The 16,874-nt window shown below is 43.1% G+C and overlaps 1 protein-coding gene across 2 annotated transcripts in view; it reads left to right on the top strand.

Moving 5' to 3' along the window:
- Positions 1-619: 619 nt before the first annotated feature.
- KIF20B (kinesin family member 20B) overlaps positions 620-16,874 on the top strand; it is a 608,549-nt gene continuing 592,294 nt past the window's right edge. For both annotated transcript variants that reach the window (XM_078642920.1, XM_078642919.1), the window contains exon 1: positions 620-784. The gene's annotated coding sequence lies outside the window, so the exon portion shown is untranslated. The remainder of the gene's footprint in view (positions 785-16,874) is intronic.

The raw sequence follows: 16,874 nt of genomic DNA, 5'->3' as shown, positions 1-16,874 counted from the left end.
ATTATAAATTACAATAACTTTTATTTAAGTATTCATTATAAAAAAAAATGTAAAAGACATTGTTATTTGTAATATCAATAAATCTAAGTCACGTAAATACAACACATATTGCATTACAAATGCTATAGGTGTCACATTTGCGAAAGTTATAACTATTGGCATTGTAAATGAAAAAAAATGAAGCACCTTTTGACTTAAAAATCTGGAGTTTTCCGCATGAATCGGGCCAATTGGCATTTATGAATAGGTCGGTTTACAATATACCATTCAATTTAGTACAAGTGGTGTGCAAATTACCACCACTTTTACCAAAGGGGCTATTCGTACGAGCCCCCACGTGATTTATTATAACACCGTAGCTGACACATAATTTTATAAAAAACAAATGTTGATGATTAGATTACGTTGAGCTAATTTATGTTCTGGATGCTCAATTTGTTTCCACATCGTTTGGTAGGTTGGACTTCTTTTAGTCATTTTTTTTCTACATCACGTGTGGCTACGAATAGTGAAACCTGACAGTGCCCTGATGCTCAATATGTTTCCACATCGTTTGGTAGGTTGGACTTCTTTTAGTCATTTTTCTACATCACGTGTGGCTACGACTATAGTGAACCTTGACAGTGCCCATAGCAACCGGGGATCTGTACGACATAGGCCTAGCAGCCCTCCCGTGAGGCAGCGCGCGCGCCTTCTGGCGGGATTGGGTGTTTTTCAAAATAGCTAGAGTGGCGAAGCTAGTCAAGTACCAGCTGCTGAGTCCCGCGGTGTCGCCCACCTGGAAGTAAGTGGATTTATACTTAGGTTGGGGTGGACCCTTTTATTACGTACCACGTTTTATGAGTATCTCTGTTTACACAGCTCTGACCCCACCTCTGGTTTCACGTAGTCCTGGTAGTGGGCGCTATCTTGGATGTCAACACTTCCGCCTTCGTCATTGGCGGATTTGTAGAGTGTGGCCGGTGCCCGCGGGGACTGCAAGGTGACTGCACAGCTGATGACTTGCATGCTGGGCGCCTTGACCTAACAAACTGGCTGTAGTTTAGATTACCTGTTGAAGGCATTGTTCCCTTACTGCAAGATGAAGCACCCCACAAAGTTTATATGCTTCTGTGTTTTTTTTTACATGCTCGTTTTTTTACAGTTATGCAATATTCCCCGTCTCCTTACATTTGGAAATTATATTTGGTGGTTTATACTCTGCTTTGTTACCAAGCAGGGGTATTTAACGCCTGGTTTACTTACTATCACGTTGCTGCTCTTCTTGGTATAATTGATGAAGCGCTGTTATTGGTGACGTCTGCCTTGCCAAAACAAATGTGTTCAGAGTCAAACCCCATAAAGCATAAACACCTGAGTTTTGCAGTATAACAAGGACACATTATAATAAACGTATAACCAGCACATTGCGTTAAAACCATATGAAATCAATATATAATTCAGTTTTATAATTTAAAGATAACGGGCACTAAAATGATAAAAAGTTCCTAGATAATTTCAAACGCTACACTATCCATACAAATCAACGCTACTATAAAAACAAAAATATATCCTTATGCATTCTATAAAAACATGTGTGGCTCTACGATCTAAAGTGCTTCATAAATAGTTCAAACAGCAATTACGCAAAAAACAAGCATTGGCATAGCCAGTAGGTCTCGCCTTTGGGACCTTATACGTTTTTAACCATGCAACAGTTGACGTAGTTGCACCAAGTATATAGTGTTGGATAACTAAACACTTATAAGGTCCCATAGGCGAGACCTGTTGGCTATGCCAATGCTTGTTAAAATTATCTTTGGCCTTTCTCTTGGTCTCAAGACACCACCTCTGGGGAAAAAGTATCACTCCTGACCTAGCTCTTTTGTCCTTAAATAAACTGCTGCCTACAGGAATAACATCTCAGGTAAGAGTAAATCGAACAAGTAGGTTCAAACCTCTTGGCTGCCAGTTTGCGGTAGCACAGTAAAGTTAAATGCATATCTTCACTGTTGGGATGATCGCATTACCAAAATGTAGTGAGCTGAAAGCTTAGTTTAAACAACTGGCAGTGATTCCAATATAAATATGTGTACATGTTTGCAAAATGTAACAATTTATGGCCATTTTTATTGCACCCTGGTACTGTTTAAAAACATGTTAAGAAAGCAGGCCTGGTTTTCCATTGATGTATCTCAAATAAAATGTACCGAAAAAATCTGCAACTTGGAAAAAAAATACAGACAAAAATGGACAAAAGTGACAGATATGCGTAAACAATTGTGCAATTCTAAAGAACAACATTAACATTAAATATGATTTTTCTAAGGCATCATTTATTGAAATTTGTTTAATGCATGCAAATATTTTAGAAAAAATAATGGAGAGTGAGCGTCACGCCATTATGGGCAACGAATAAAAAGAAAATTATTGGGCGCCTGTATTTATGTGAAGTGACCGGCAAGTCTATGACATAGCAAGGGGGCAGATTTAGGACTTTACAGAGGTAGGCGTAGAAACCTGCCGCAGTTGCAAGGTTCTAGGTTTACTCTTTATCTTTATATCTCCTCATGTGAAACTGCCAAGTAAGCACAAATCTACTTCTTAAAAACTTTGGGGCATATTACCAACAGTTAGCGATATTTATCGCTAACTGAGCTTACCGTTAGTTTTTTTAACGCCGTGCTTCGCCCAATATTATCGCTGAGATAACGTCCTATTACCAACGTTTATCTCAAAAGTGATAATATTGCAGGCGTTAGCGTGAATATCGCTGGAAAACCAGCGGTGTTCACGCATTAGCGTGCAAATGCTGTTAGCCATGTTATCCACCTCCCATTAGATAACATGGCTAAGAACTGTTATTTGCAGGCGTTAGCGTTTGGCGATATTCGCGCTTAGTGCGAATATTTCCATCGCTTCGCCTTTCTTGGTAATAGGCGATAGCGAGGTTAGTGACTGCTTTCAGTCGCTAACCGGTTGGGTACGCCCACTTTGCATGTCATTTGCGATAAATATCGCTGACCTGCAAAGCGGGCCCCAAACCGCTCGTTATCACCTAAAAGCTGTCGCTAACTGGTGTTAGCGACAGCTTGGTAATAGGGTGATGGAATTATCGTTGCTTAGCGGCCGAAAATGGCCGCTAAAGCGGCAATAATTCAATATCGCCATCCTTGGTAATATGCCCCTTTTTTTCCGTGCATCCCCAACATTTTTTTGAGAGGGGTTGAGGGGAGGCCCACCCCACACTGGAAGACGTTTTACCACCTTTTCTGGGGTGGGAACAGGTTGGAGAGGAGTTGGTTACATAAAACCGTCAGTTGTGGAGTATACACAACCTCACAGAGGATTCAAGCCCTGTAACTACCAGTTATCGTCTACTTGCACCCCCAGAGAGTATATTTGTCCACATGAAATTCTGAATGTAAGCAAACTTAACTTTGCGTGTGTTCGCCAAACTTACATGTATTAATAGCTTTGATAATCAGACCTATAACCTGTTCACTGACACAACTTGTCAGTTTATACAGTTGTAAAACGTAAATGTCCAGGCTTTGACCGAGCGGTTGGATTATGCTCACAATGATTGCAAAGACAGGAACTGAGGCATAGTGAGATACAATGATCGCCTAAGAAGCAGCATAGAGCAGGTATGCCACCAACTACAAACCATTGGACACCAACACATGGTGAAATCCAAACATTAACAGACACAGTTCAAACAAGCACTGAGAAACAAATGTCAAGTTTTTCATGTGGTAGTTTTGAACTAGGCACAGGAAACGGATAAATTATGTTCACAACATAAAAGTAATCAGTAACAGCAAAAAATAAATAAGGTTAAATGGGAGCTTGTTATAAAGAACCAGTCTTAGTCGGAATAAAGAGGTACACCTTTTATACTCCAGCATTGATAGGTTTCAGAGATAATACAAAATGAGCTAAAAGCTTCAGAGGGAAAAGTAGTGTTAACCACGGCATGATTGGCAACTAGATTACAAAAAAAGCATTAAACAACTTTTAACTCTGGCATTACCAAAGACCTTTTGATTTTACTAAATTATATTTATAATATGTTTACTTATGATCTTACAGCCAGCCCCCTTCATCCATTGGCTGTCATTCACATATTTCTTTCACAGACTACATCAAGGGGCAATGGGTCAGTCTATTGTTTTGTCATTAGCATTTCTAAAACCAGCTACAGCACTGGGTCAGCCCACTTCACCCATTGTCCATTTTCACTGTGCGTTATGGCAATCGCCATTTAAAAAAAAAAAAAACAAAAAAAAAGCACATCCACAGACAGTCGTTCCCTTCACTGCCAAACAAATGCTTCGAGGCCAAAAAACTGTTTTGCTTCTCGACATGTTATAAATGGAGGGAGGTGCCAACAGCTCATCCAACAATAACATTTTACAAAACCCATGACAAACTAAAACAAGCACTGACTTAGCTAAATGGCTGGCAGCTAATGCCAGCCCGACTACCAGATCATTTAAAGTTTTCTTACAGATATGGCCTCTGCATGCTGCTTTTTACTTCCTTAAAAAGTGTGTTCGAGCAGGAGACAGTTTTGCTACAGCAGTATGCATGCCTGTTAAGATGGTTCTGTCTGAACCTTGCGTACAAATGAATTACTTGAGATGCACAGTGAGTACAGTCATGTATATAAATGCAGAGCTAACAAAAAACAGCTGTTACACAGTGCCAAAGATACTTTAAAAACATTCATTCCCCCATCAGCTCCGCAATTCTCTTTGAACTTCAAGTGCATGGCTCCGACCCAGGAGTGGGAGGGAGTATTTTAGGCTTTGTGCCCATTCACTCATTGGTTTCTCAAGTAAAGCTAGCAGCAAAGACGCTGTGCATACCAATTAGGGGGCATGTAGCTGTCAAATTTCCTGCTGTCACCTGTGATCCCTACCACCCCACTTTAGCTAGCCCTGGTTTGTGGGCCAACGGCACTTCGCATTCTGAGCCCTGCTGTTTCGCTTCTCCTATTACACATGCAGTGCTGATGACAAAAAGTTGATATTGTCTAATGGAGCACATTTTCCAGACATGGCTATTATGCTTCATGTGCATCGCGGTATTGCTAGCTTCAGTGTCCCAATGACTAGTTCTACATGGCTGACAGAACTGGAAACAAGCCAGTGTTGTTTTCCCATAGCAGCAGTGGCATGGTAGCCCATCCTGCGACAGCTGGACCAGATCATGTATGCTACAGTGGAACCCATATTTCCCAGTCCTAACTTTCTATTCACATCTTATTCATTTCAGGATTGTTCAACTATTCAGTTCAGTTAATTAAATTCAATGTGAACCAAGACTGCAATTGTTAAGCAATAGCTATTGGCTAGAATAAAATAGCTATTGGCTAGAATAAGTGATGGTTAAAGACCCGGGGCATCAGGCTTTATTATTTCCCAGTTAACTTTCACCTCATCTTATCAAGTGAAAGCTCACGCCATGGCCCACTGAGGCTGACAAACGCGAGTAAAACATTTAGACACCGCAGCTCCAGACTGGCTGAAGAGCATGGCACCAGATGCTAAGGCTACTGAGGCAATTTTAAGTATTTCTCAGTGTTCCAACGTCTAATGCATTTTGGGACTTGTAGTCCTGGTTTGGTTCAGTTAAACATGCGCGCACTCTAAAAATAATGTGGAAAAGAAAAACCCACAACTGGTACATTGCATCACAGGTGACCTGGAGTTACCTGGAAGCCTTTCTTGAGCCACGTCTCAGCCCTGGAGTGTTCACCCCTTCAAAATGTGTTTCCGGCTGGTGAGGGAAGCGACAAGGCTTCTCCACCAGCTGCGCTCCTCCAGTCCCACCCCACACCCCCAATAACACTCAAACAGAAAGCAGGGTTAGGCTATTTCCAGGGGCGGAAATGTGGGTTTAGCTCTGAACTTTGCATGGAAATCAGAGTTTGAAATCGAGATAGATGCAACCTCTCCCATTCGTGCCAAAAGCACATCATGTCATAACACTTAACAAGCAGTCCTGGCCTTTTCGCTACAAGAACATTGCATTCTGGGACTTGTAGTTTTGTTTCTTTTAGTAATAAAACGCTGGCAAATAATGGAGGGACAGGCTGAATGCGTTACACAGATATCACGGAGACCTCGTTAGAATAACGCCGCTCCAACAATAAGTAATAGCACACTGTCATGCACTGCCTATGGAACCAATTCATACCGTGCTTGAAAGTGTATTTAAAGCCAGTCTGAAGACAGGGACATCAGAACAGCAAGCATGTTGGAGGCAGCAGCTTTCACCACCATTAAAATATACATATTTTCTCAAACTAGGTCCTAGAAAATAAATGTTCATTAAACGAATTGCCTGGCTATAAAGTACACCAGTTCCCAAAAATACAAAGCGGACAGGTTTCGAAGAAATATTTCAAGTATCGCCTTATCAAATAAAAAGCCGCAGACTGGCCTGGGGGGGCGCACACCCAGTCAGCTGGATGGTGCATCTTTGCTCGTTAACGCCTCGCAGCAAGGAAGGCAGGCACCTGGGTAGAAAGACACTCGATCACCAGCCAGCTTGCCTCCGAGGCTTGGACAAAGACGCGGATCTCCATAAAGGGCCGCTGAGGCATCCCCACAATGAAGCGACAGCAAAAGCAGGTGTCAGTTTTGATCCGGAAGAGAAAAAAAAACAGGGGTTCTGGGATGGAAGAAACAAAATGATAATGGGCAACCCTAATGAAAATAAACGCATGCAGATCTAAATTGGGGAACGGGGTAACACAAACGGCTAACTAGGTCTTGAGGAAACCAGGAAGTTTTACATTATATGCTTTATAGGTTACAGGTTTGTGTTAAGGCTTTGCTAGCTGGCAGCGAAAGGTTTACAGGAAATTCTTACCACAAAAAAAAACCTCTGCAGTAAATGTGTTCTGCTGCTGCAAATAATGTCTGGAGCAGAGAGTGGCCTGTTCTTCCTTTGACATGCACACAACATCTGGGCAAGCACTGAATTTTCTGTTAAGACTAGGGGGACCCGGAACACAAACCGATAATAATTTTCTCAATCTCGTATCAATAAAATACATCGATGAATACAGACACCGAAAGCTTCCCTGTGAACCAGCATACATGCTGAGAATGTGTACAGTCACAACACCCCGCAGTGGTCCGAGACCGTGCTGCCACCTTTAGAGAGAGAGCAGGGGGCGGGGGACAACATCATTAAAAAAAACGATGCTACCAAATTCTGACGACTGTTACATTGAATGCACAAGGAACAGCATCAAAAATCATCATCAGGCGATCCCCACCACAGGCAGAAGCAGCACACACCATGAGAAACCCCCAGCACTGACAGCATGGCTGCAAGAAAAAGAGCATGTGCGCCTAGTGCTGGCAGCAGGGGGGGAGGGAGAGAAGAGGGGGCCCGCGCGATTCCCTTGCGGGAGCAAGCCAGGGGCACCATGTGTTTGTAAGTTAATTACAAACATATTTTGTCAAAGCGCACTGTCCCGCAAGGGAAGCGCCTTTACGTGCACGCGTTGCCATTGAAGGCAATGGAACGCGTGCACGTTTTAGCCTGAAAAAGGCAATCGATGGCTACAGGTCACTTTCCTAAGAAGCGCATGCGTGTTGGGTAGGCGAGACCTAAAAAATTGCCCACTCTAGCAGTTATTGAGGATAAACAAGGTTTAGTAACCATGTTTACCATTCCTATTGCACAACTTCTCCATCTGGGTATCACATGGACAGAGGGAATCAGGTGCTTCCTTTTAAAAGGCATGTCCAATTGATTTATGAATGTCTTTTTGAAGTATCCAAACTAAGCAGAATAAATGCTCCAAAACCTCAGAATTAGTGGTCTCAGATTTATCGCAAATAATTAAAATAAACCTCCCTTGACACCTTTCTGTGATTTCAATATTTGGGTGGTCCAGTCTGTGGAGTACAGGACCCAAGCCTTCCCTTTATTCATAAGTTGTTCCCTAGAACATAAGACTAGTATCTATTTCTGAACGCTTTAAGTGATCCTTTTAGCCTACAAGCGTGATTCCCACAGCGATTCCAAACTGATGTTCTTCGGTGTGCCAATTGCACATCCTGTATAGCAAAGATTTATCTTTTTCTTCAGATACGATATTAAAACCCGTATCCAGCTGTAGAGTCACAGAGAGAGTGCTCTGTGGCAAACTAACTGGTGACCTAAGAAAGCTCTGCTGTTTGGGTTAGTTGTCCAAAGGACCTTTATGATTTGGGATTCTGCAAGGTGTAGACTCCAGGTAGTAAACCTTGTCCAATGGTGACTAGGAGTGCTAGAGGCCTACCAGAAGGCTAATGTAACAATGACTACTGAACACAATGAGTTGATAAATGTTTTGGTCTTATTGAATGGTGTAAGTGAGCTGTTCTTTCCTTATGTAGGGAAAAGCCTGCTGACACAGCTGTAATTGTAATGAAGACTTCATAACAAAAGGGCCAAAGAGAACCCTCAAGTTTCTAGCGCCGTTGGCGAATTTCAGGAATTCAAGAGTAACAAAGATCCAGTTAGTAAGAAGGGAAAAATGCAGAAGTGGAAGAAAAAATACAAGAACCCAGGTTTTCGAGAAATTCAGCATGCATGACTGTTGGGCCATCCACTAATGGATGGCTGTGAGCCAGTTACTATAGTGTGACTAGAGTTGGAATGTAAAGTTGGAAAGGAAAAGATGTGGGTATGATATGGTGGTAGATTTGTGTTAAGGCAATACATTGAATATTACCTTCTGATACGCTAGGTAAAGACACCTTGCTAACGGTTCTCCTACTCCTTGCTGTTCCTGTGTGTTGTCTGGCAATGCCCCTTCCTCAACTCCTTGCTAAAGGCAGCCTTCTCTGCTACTTCTTACTCGCCTCCATGAAACACCATTATAGTAAACGCCAACAGTAACATCATTAACACCACTATCATTATTGCCATCTGTTAGTTCATACCTGGGGTTCCATTCTTTATCACATGAAAACCGGACTGTTCTTTGTCAATGCTTATTAACAACTGAAGCTGTAATAGCTACATTCCCTTTTGTGACACATTCATTGTGAAGACCTCTTTCCATGGAGAGTCCACACCCTCTCTCAGGTTTGGTTTACTTAAAATCATTGCAGTATACACAGAAGTAAGGAAAAGAAAACCACATCAAAACTATCATGCACTACAGAATTAACCGCACTCCTTTATACTAAAAAAACAACTGTACTTATTTCCGGTTGCAACCATAAACCTTGAATGGGCTACAATTACTGAAGATCAGCTCTGTTGCAGAATGTGGGTAAAAGTGAGATTCTTTGATCGTTGTCTGTAGGAAGAAGGGATTGTGTGGCTGGAGGGATGGTGCTCTGTGTGTGTTTAGTATGGCATTGTTTCAGCAATTTGAATATGTACTGTTAAAGTCACTGGAGATACCTGTCACAATACAGACCTATGGTTCTAGATAGTGGCTAGAAAGAGAAGCAAATGTCACATTGGTCTCACCAAGGTCCATTTAATTACGTTCATGATACTTATTTGACTGTTCTGTTTACTTTTTAGGGTGACGGCCTGTCTGTTGATCTTCGTTTTAGTGAGCCACCCAAACTCTTGCATCCTCCAGCTGTTGAATATTACCATGTAGGAAAAAAAACAAGTGTTGATGGATGATAGATTCTCCAGGATTAGGTGTTTTACATTGTGGAGAAGGAGACTCATCTTAATTTACTACTTGTGACATCTTAATATGTTGCTTGAGTTAGAATCCTTAGAAAAAACTGAAGACCAGAGGCTTTTGTCAAAACAGGACAGTTTGTTTAGTTGAACAATTATAGGCACTAGATCTAGGACTGTCTTAATTTACATTTGGTTTGTGTTCTTCTTATGTACAAAATACAGCAGTCAAAGACCCATTGTTAAATGTGTGCTTTTTAATGCTAGGTACTTAGTTTAACATAGTGCAGAATGTGCACTTTTTAATATATATTTTTTTTTTTTATTTTTTTTTTTTTTAGACGAACATAACATCAAATTAGCTTTTATTAAGGAGTCCTGGACAGATATAGCCTCCGGACCTGACCTAGTAAAGGCCACTCCCCCAAATTTCGCCTGCTTCTCTTTGGATAGACCTTCAAGAAAAGGGGAAGGGTTTAGTGGTCATATATCACAATTCCCTAAAGCCAGCATTTCGTCCAGCATCAAATCCCTTCTGTGAAGCTCTATCCATAAACCTTGAGCATTATTGCATATTTAAAGGGATACTCCTCTATCGTCCTCCAGGGCAGTGAATCGGGTTTCTGGAAACAATAGGCACGTTACTTGAGGAAGGTTTGTGTCTGGATATGCTCACAGTTCTTGGTGATTTAAATTGTTATCTCTAGGATCTGGATACCATCAGCTTTAATAAAATAATGGAAGCTGGGTATCTTAAGCAGCTGGTAGTAGGCCCTACGCACCTCAAAGGACATACTTTAGATGGGATATACTCTAACAACTCAGATGTAGCCTGTATAGACGTTCTTCCTTTGGCCTGGTCCTACCTTAGTGCCATTATTTTCGGGCTGAATGAGCCATTAGAAGTGAAAATAAAGATGGCCCCACTTAAGTTGGTGGAAAAAAGAGCCTGGAAAGATTTGGATATGTCCCAACTTGAGATGGAACTTAAGAATATTTTATTTTCTCCACTTGGGGACATTGATAAAGCTACCAACACGTATACAGATTGGCTTGAGCAGCGTGTAAAACAACTAGTGGAAATAAAGAGTTGGACTCCTAAGAGAGCCATCCCTTCTGCTCCTTAGTACTCGGACCAGCTTAAACTTCAGAAATTAGCCTGTAAAAAGCTAGAACGGGCCTGGAGGAGAGGGTATGGTAGTGATGATGAAGTGTTATATAAACACCGCCTTAAACCGTATAAAGATCTACTGCTGGGAACTAAAAATATTTTTTTCTCGAACGAAATCCTCCTAGCTAAATCTAATTCCAAAGAACTATTCAAAACTGTGAAACGGCTTACCTCTCCACACATCACTAAAAAAGCAAGTAGTCCCGAACTATGTGATAAATTGGCCACCTTTTTTCAACAAAAGGTGGAAAACATATTTCTACATTCACTCTTGAGTTGAAAGACTCTAATCCCCATTCGGGGAGCTCCACCCTGGTTGTTTGTGAAGGTGGATCAGTTCTTTCATACGTTCAGGCTCTCCTACTGACATCTATTTAGTCCCGGTAATTACATCCATTTCGGAAGTAATCTGTTCTGTGCTAAATCCTTTGATAAATAACATTCTTCCCTAAAGCGTGGAAGAGGGCTTCAATACTGCCCCTTCTTAAAAAACCTAATTTAGATCCTACTGATCCGGGCAACTATCGGCCCATTTCAAGACTCTCCTTGCCCACAAATATCGAAAAGGCCATGAATGCTCAGCAACTTTCTTCATGACAATAATGTACTTGATCCTACCCAATATGGATTTAGAGCTAAGCAAGTACGGATCAGCCTTAATTAAATCCTGCGAGGAGGTAAGGGAGGTGCTGGACTGTGGTGGAAAGGCTATACTAATTGTTAGATTTATCCACAGCTTTCGACATGGTCCATCATAAAGTTTTGATGGACCGGTTGTCGGAGGTGGGGGTAAGGAAAGTTGCCTTGAAATTCCTTTATTCCTTCCTATCGGAAAGATCTCAAACAGTCGACTTGGACGACAACAAGTCACAGCCTTTTAGACTGCCTTGTGGGGTACCCCAGAGGTTGTTACTGAGCCCTATGCCCTTTAATATTTATGTGATATCCCTGGCAGCCTTGATAAGATCATTTGGTTTTCAGTTTACCTCTTATGCCGACGATACTCAAATTGTGCTATCCTTCAAAGACTAAAGCAAAACAACAGTTGATGGACAGGATGCAGAACAATGTCATACATTCTCCCCAGTACAGAGATCTGGGCCTAACTCCATAGTTTTTTTGCACTCCACACCACCCCAGTTCAGACATGACCATATGCAAATCAGACTTGACCCTGTGCCTCATGGGAACAGTAATGTAAATGTAAATGTATAGGCATTTATATAGCGCACTACTTACCCGTAGGGTCCCAAGGCGCTTCGACCGCTGCGAAACCCTTCCTGGCTTCCCTGAGAGTTGGTCCCTTAATGGGTATCTCCAGGGTGAGACCAGGCATCCCCGGCGGTCTGGTGGGGCCGTTAGTGAAGATGAGGCAAGCTAATGCCCAGAGTTGCCGAGTGTGATCGCTGATCAGAGTGGGCACCGAGGCGAGAGAATTATCGAGTCCGCTGACCCTGGTCCAGAAACCTGCCGCGCCGGGAATCGAACCCTGGTCCCGGGCCGTCCTCTGCTCTCGGGTCTGCCGCCTCTAACCAGTGAGCCACACTAGTCCAGCCCGAACTGCCAAGCCATGTCTTTCCTGGACCGGAATCAATCATCCTAGGACCGGTTTCTGGCTATCAGCCGTCTTCAGCCAGGATAGCTTGACACCAGTGGTGTGGAGAGCATGGGACTCAGTCTGAGCATACCCATCCCACTCGGGGTGAGAAATGCAAAACAACAGTTGATGGACAGAATGCAGAACAATGTCATACATTCACCCCAGTACAGAGATCTGGCCCTAAATCCATCGTTTTTTTGCACTCCACACCACCCCAGTTCAGACATGGCCATATGCAAATCAGCCTTGACCCGGTGCCTCATGGGAACAGTCCAGCCTGAACTGCCAAGCCATGTCTTTCCTGGACCGGAATCAAGCATCCTAGGACCGGTTTCTGGCTATCAGCCGTCTTCAGCCTGGATAGCTTAACTCCAGTGGTGTGGAGAGCATGGGACTCAGTCTGAGCATACCCATCCCACTCGGGGTGACCATGCAAAACAACAGTTGATGGACAGTTAGGCCCAGATCTCTGTACTGGGGTGAATGTATGACATTGTTTTGCATTCTGTCCATCAACTGTTGTTTTGCATCCTTCAAAGACTGTCGGGTAAAATAAACAGGGGCTCGCTTTCATGACTTCATGAGGGTTTTGCACGTTGGATGAAGGCAAACTGTCTTAAACTGAATTCCAACAAAACTGAGGTGATTGTTTTTGGTAACAACCCTCATGTCTGGACCCCAGATTGGTGGCCAACTGACATGGGAAACCAGCCTGTTCCCACCCCTAAAGTGAAAAACTTAGGAGTAACGGTTGACCACAGACTTTTTGTGATCACATCAGTTCTGTTGTGTCCTCCTGTTTCCTGATTTTACCAACTTTAAGGAAATTAAAACCCTATCTCTCGAACGTTAATTTTAGGACGGTAGTCACAGTTCTGGTAATGTCATGCCTGGACTACTGCAATAGCATTTTTCTGAATGCCCAAAAACAACTCCTCAATAGGCTTCAGATTGTTCAAAATGCTGCTGCTAGACTTATGTCCGGTACACCCAAATTTGTTTCGGTCCGAGGAGAACTCATTAAGTTACATTGGCTTCCGGTGAAACAAAGTTTTTTTTTTTAAGGACCTTTGTATAGCCTTTAAGGCCCTTAATGGTTTCGGCCCGCCCATCTGAGGCAAGGGTTCAATTGGTATACCCCCACCAGAACCCTGCGATCCCTGGCAGCCAAATATGTTCAAATACCCACCTTTAAGAAAGCCAGCTGGGGAGGAAAGAGCTTTGTTACCTGTACATCCAAGGCCTGGAACAAACTGCCGTTTCATCTGAGGAATGCTGATAATCTTCTCTCTTTTAGAAAGGGTCTGAAGACCTGGTTGTTATCTCATTAACCGAGTCGACTAACTGTTAGGCTGAACCTAGCGCCAGGACACCCAAGGGTAATTGCGCGCTTCTTATAAATTCATATAACATAACATTAAAGTTTCTTGCATACTGTATATGGTGAGAAATGTTGGTTGCTGCCATTAGAGTCCTAAATTAATGGTCAAATGGTTACTACTGGTGGGTCTCGACCTCGTGTGGCCAGTGGTGAACATGTCAAGATGTCCGGCGTGGGGAGCGTGTGATCACTCTGTGTGCTAGGTCCTGATTGACTATGTGTTCCTAACTTATGTGGCATCTGACTTTACAGTGTTTTTAAAAGCGCACATAACCCCTCCTGCAATGGTTGCTTTATAGAGCAGTCTCCCCTGACCATTGTAATGTCGCTGTGCCTATCTGTGGGATTGAGCAAGAGTTTCCTGCCTGAGTGTTTGCCTGCCAGCTATGCACCCTCCCACCTGTGACCTATTAATCAGCAATTCCTGGGCCTAGGTATCGGGGCCTACCTAACTATATATTTGCAAGTCAAGGTTGATCTAGAGTTCACAATTGGCGATTCTGTTAATAGAGACGATATTTAATTTTCATCTCGGTTTGCATCGATTTTCCATATTAACTCCCCCCACCCCTGTAATTGATTTTTCAAGTACACTGCCGGACTCGTGCATTTTGACAATTACTGTACTTGGGGCCTCTTGTTCCTTAAGTTTGCTATGGCCAAACACTACCTTCCTATTTACTTGCATTCTACCCAGTTTGAGGACTGCGTTTTTACAGCAAATGATCCAATTATATAACCCTGCCTACCAATAGAAACACCATGATACCTTGGAACAGTGATTTACTTAAACCGGAAATCCATCATGGGAACCAGGAGGACCAATTCGCAAACCACTCTTCTTTGTAGATTATGCAGTACTCGAATGGGAAGTGTCCATATTCCATTGTCCATGTCATTCCCTGGGATGAACATTCAGCAGGCGGCGCCAAATTTGTCGCAGATCCCTCCCTCCATTGCAGACAATAAGTCAGTACATAACGTTGCTGCATTACCATGAGGTCGATGGCTCGCATCTCTTTCTTGACTGAATTGAGGGCGAGCTCAGTGCTGTTCATCATTTGGTGCATTTCCCACCAGGTTACTTGCAGCCAGCAGGCGTTACCCTTCTTCACCCTTTAGAAAAAAGTTAATGACCTTCCCCCCCCCCCTCCTCCCAGCTGTGCTGCTTTGAACCGACTTGAACCCTTTGTTCTGGAATGTCTTTGAACAGAGCCCAGCTAAAATAGTTCGCCACTCTCCTTTCACGAGCTTGCCTTTCCTTATCGGGTGCTGGTACAAGTCTGTTTGCTCTTCTCCAGGAATGACCAGGGTCAGAGTGTGCAGTGTGACCAGGGAACACGATTCTCTCCTCCTGGGAATAAGCTGAGAATAGGCATGCTCGCCGCACTGCCAATAAAAATCCATAAGCGCTGAGGTGCCCCATTGCATTTCTGGAATATGTAGTACTGCTCTGCAGTTAGCATTTGTGCCCATCAGAAGTGTTCCTTTTCCTCTGAAACATAAGTAATGCAGTGTAAGTGTCCGTACAGTCAGCGGTTGACCTTTATCTTCTAGCCAAGTGTAGCCACCATCACTGTCCCAGATTTCCTGACAAGGGTTAGTCAAATTTTCATTAAAACCTCCCCCATGCGATCCTTTCACCTTCTTATCCCCAAGTTTGATGGCCTTACACAGGAATTACCTTGTCCGGAGACCACTTGTTGTTTAAGAAGGCTGCTCCGGATACACTGAGTGCCACTCTGTTCATAGGTGGATGCTGGAGAGGATGTGTTTGTGCACTGAGTTGGAGGCTTTGCTACCACCAAAAATCTTTTCTCTGGGAAGTCTCTGTGCCAAGTAATAGTTTTCCTATGCATCCAGCTCAATTTGGATATCAGAGGGTTCAGTGAAGAAGTATAGTACTGTTGGGTTGGTGTCGAGTCGGGTGAGGTTTACAACTACCTCTGAAACCTATCAGCTTGTTTATATTGAATTCCTGGGAAAACAAGCATTGGCATAGCCAATCGGTCTCGCCTTTTGGAGCTTATAAGTGTTTAGTCATGCAACAGTTGATGTTGCTGCATCAAGGATATTGTGCTGCATAACTAAATACTTATAAGGTCCCAAAAGTAAGACCTATTGGCTATGCCAATGCATGTTCCCTTTGGATATTGGGGGCTGATGAAAAACTGGCCTTGGTGCACTTGTTGTTTTTGTTACCTGTTTCAAAAGAACTGTGTGTGTTAACTCAGCTGGTCACAAATACTGTTATTAGTGGTTTCAAAGACCCTATATTTTACCACAGAGTTGTAATCCCGTCCACCTACTAGTCTCGATCTAGTCGGGTATCGATCTAGACAGGTATCTGAAGTCAACCATTTCTAGAAACGTCTTTAAGTGATTTTGGGAGTGAGTCATTATTATTCTCTAGATGTATCTTATTTTATAAGCTGTTGAGCCCCTACCCCAATCTTGGGTGTTTTTCAGAGCTTCGACATTACAATTCTGAGTGATCAGATTGGTGTTAGTTATGTTTGTGAGGTGGTCTCAGTAGTACAGGAAGGGATAGAATTGTAGCTTTTAGCACGAGACTCGTCGGTGACACTAGTTTTACCAAGGGCGCTTCGCCCGGTGCGTGCCTAAGAGCGAGGTTGCTGTGCGGCCCCTTCCCCAAGGATATTTTCCTGCTGGTGGCTACTCCTGTTTTATATTACCCCCAGTTGCTCTTGCTTGCGTAGTTCAGTATCGCTATATATGTGTCGAAATGTGGGACGAGGGTGTATTCCTGGTGTTTGCCACATTAATGCATTTTGGTGCTTGTGCACCTCCCTGTTCCTGGCACTTGTTGTGTAACATGGCCCTCCCTCATGGCCACCTCAGTTACCTGGTATTGCCGATCTCGACATCCGCATTTTATCAGGAATCTTCCTTTTGAGCTGATTTTGGGTGGTTTGTCTTTTTAGTTTAGTTTGGGCGTTTCCCAGAATCTCAGACCTCCTTGTTTCCTTTCCTCTGCGGGGAGAGGGTCAGAGGCTGCTCAGTGGTTCTTTCTTTCCTTCCTGCCCATGCTGCCCCAGTGGGGGTCTAAATTCAGGGAT

Source organism: Lissotriton helveticus, chromosome 5_1 (assembly GCF_964261635.1).
Source record: "Lissotriton helveticus chromosome 5_1, aLisHel1.1, whole genome shotgun sequence".
NCBI lineage: Eukaryota > Metazoa > Chordata > Amphibia > Caudata > Salamandridae > Lissotriton > Lissotriton helveticus.
Note: the sequence above shows the minus strand (reverse complement) of the source record. Positions and strands in the feature narration are given on the sequence as shown.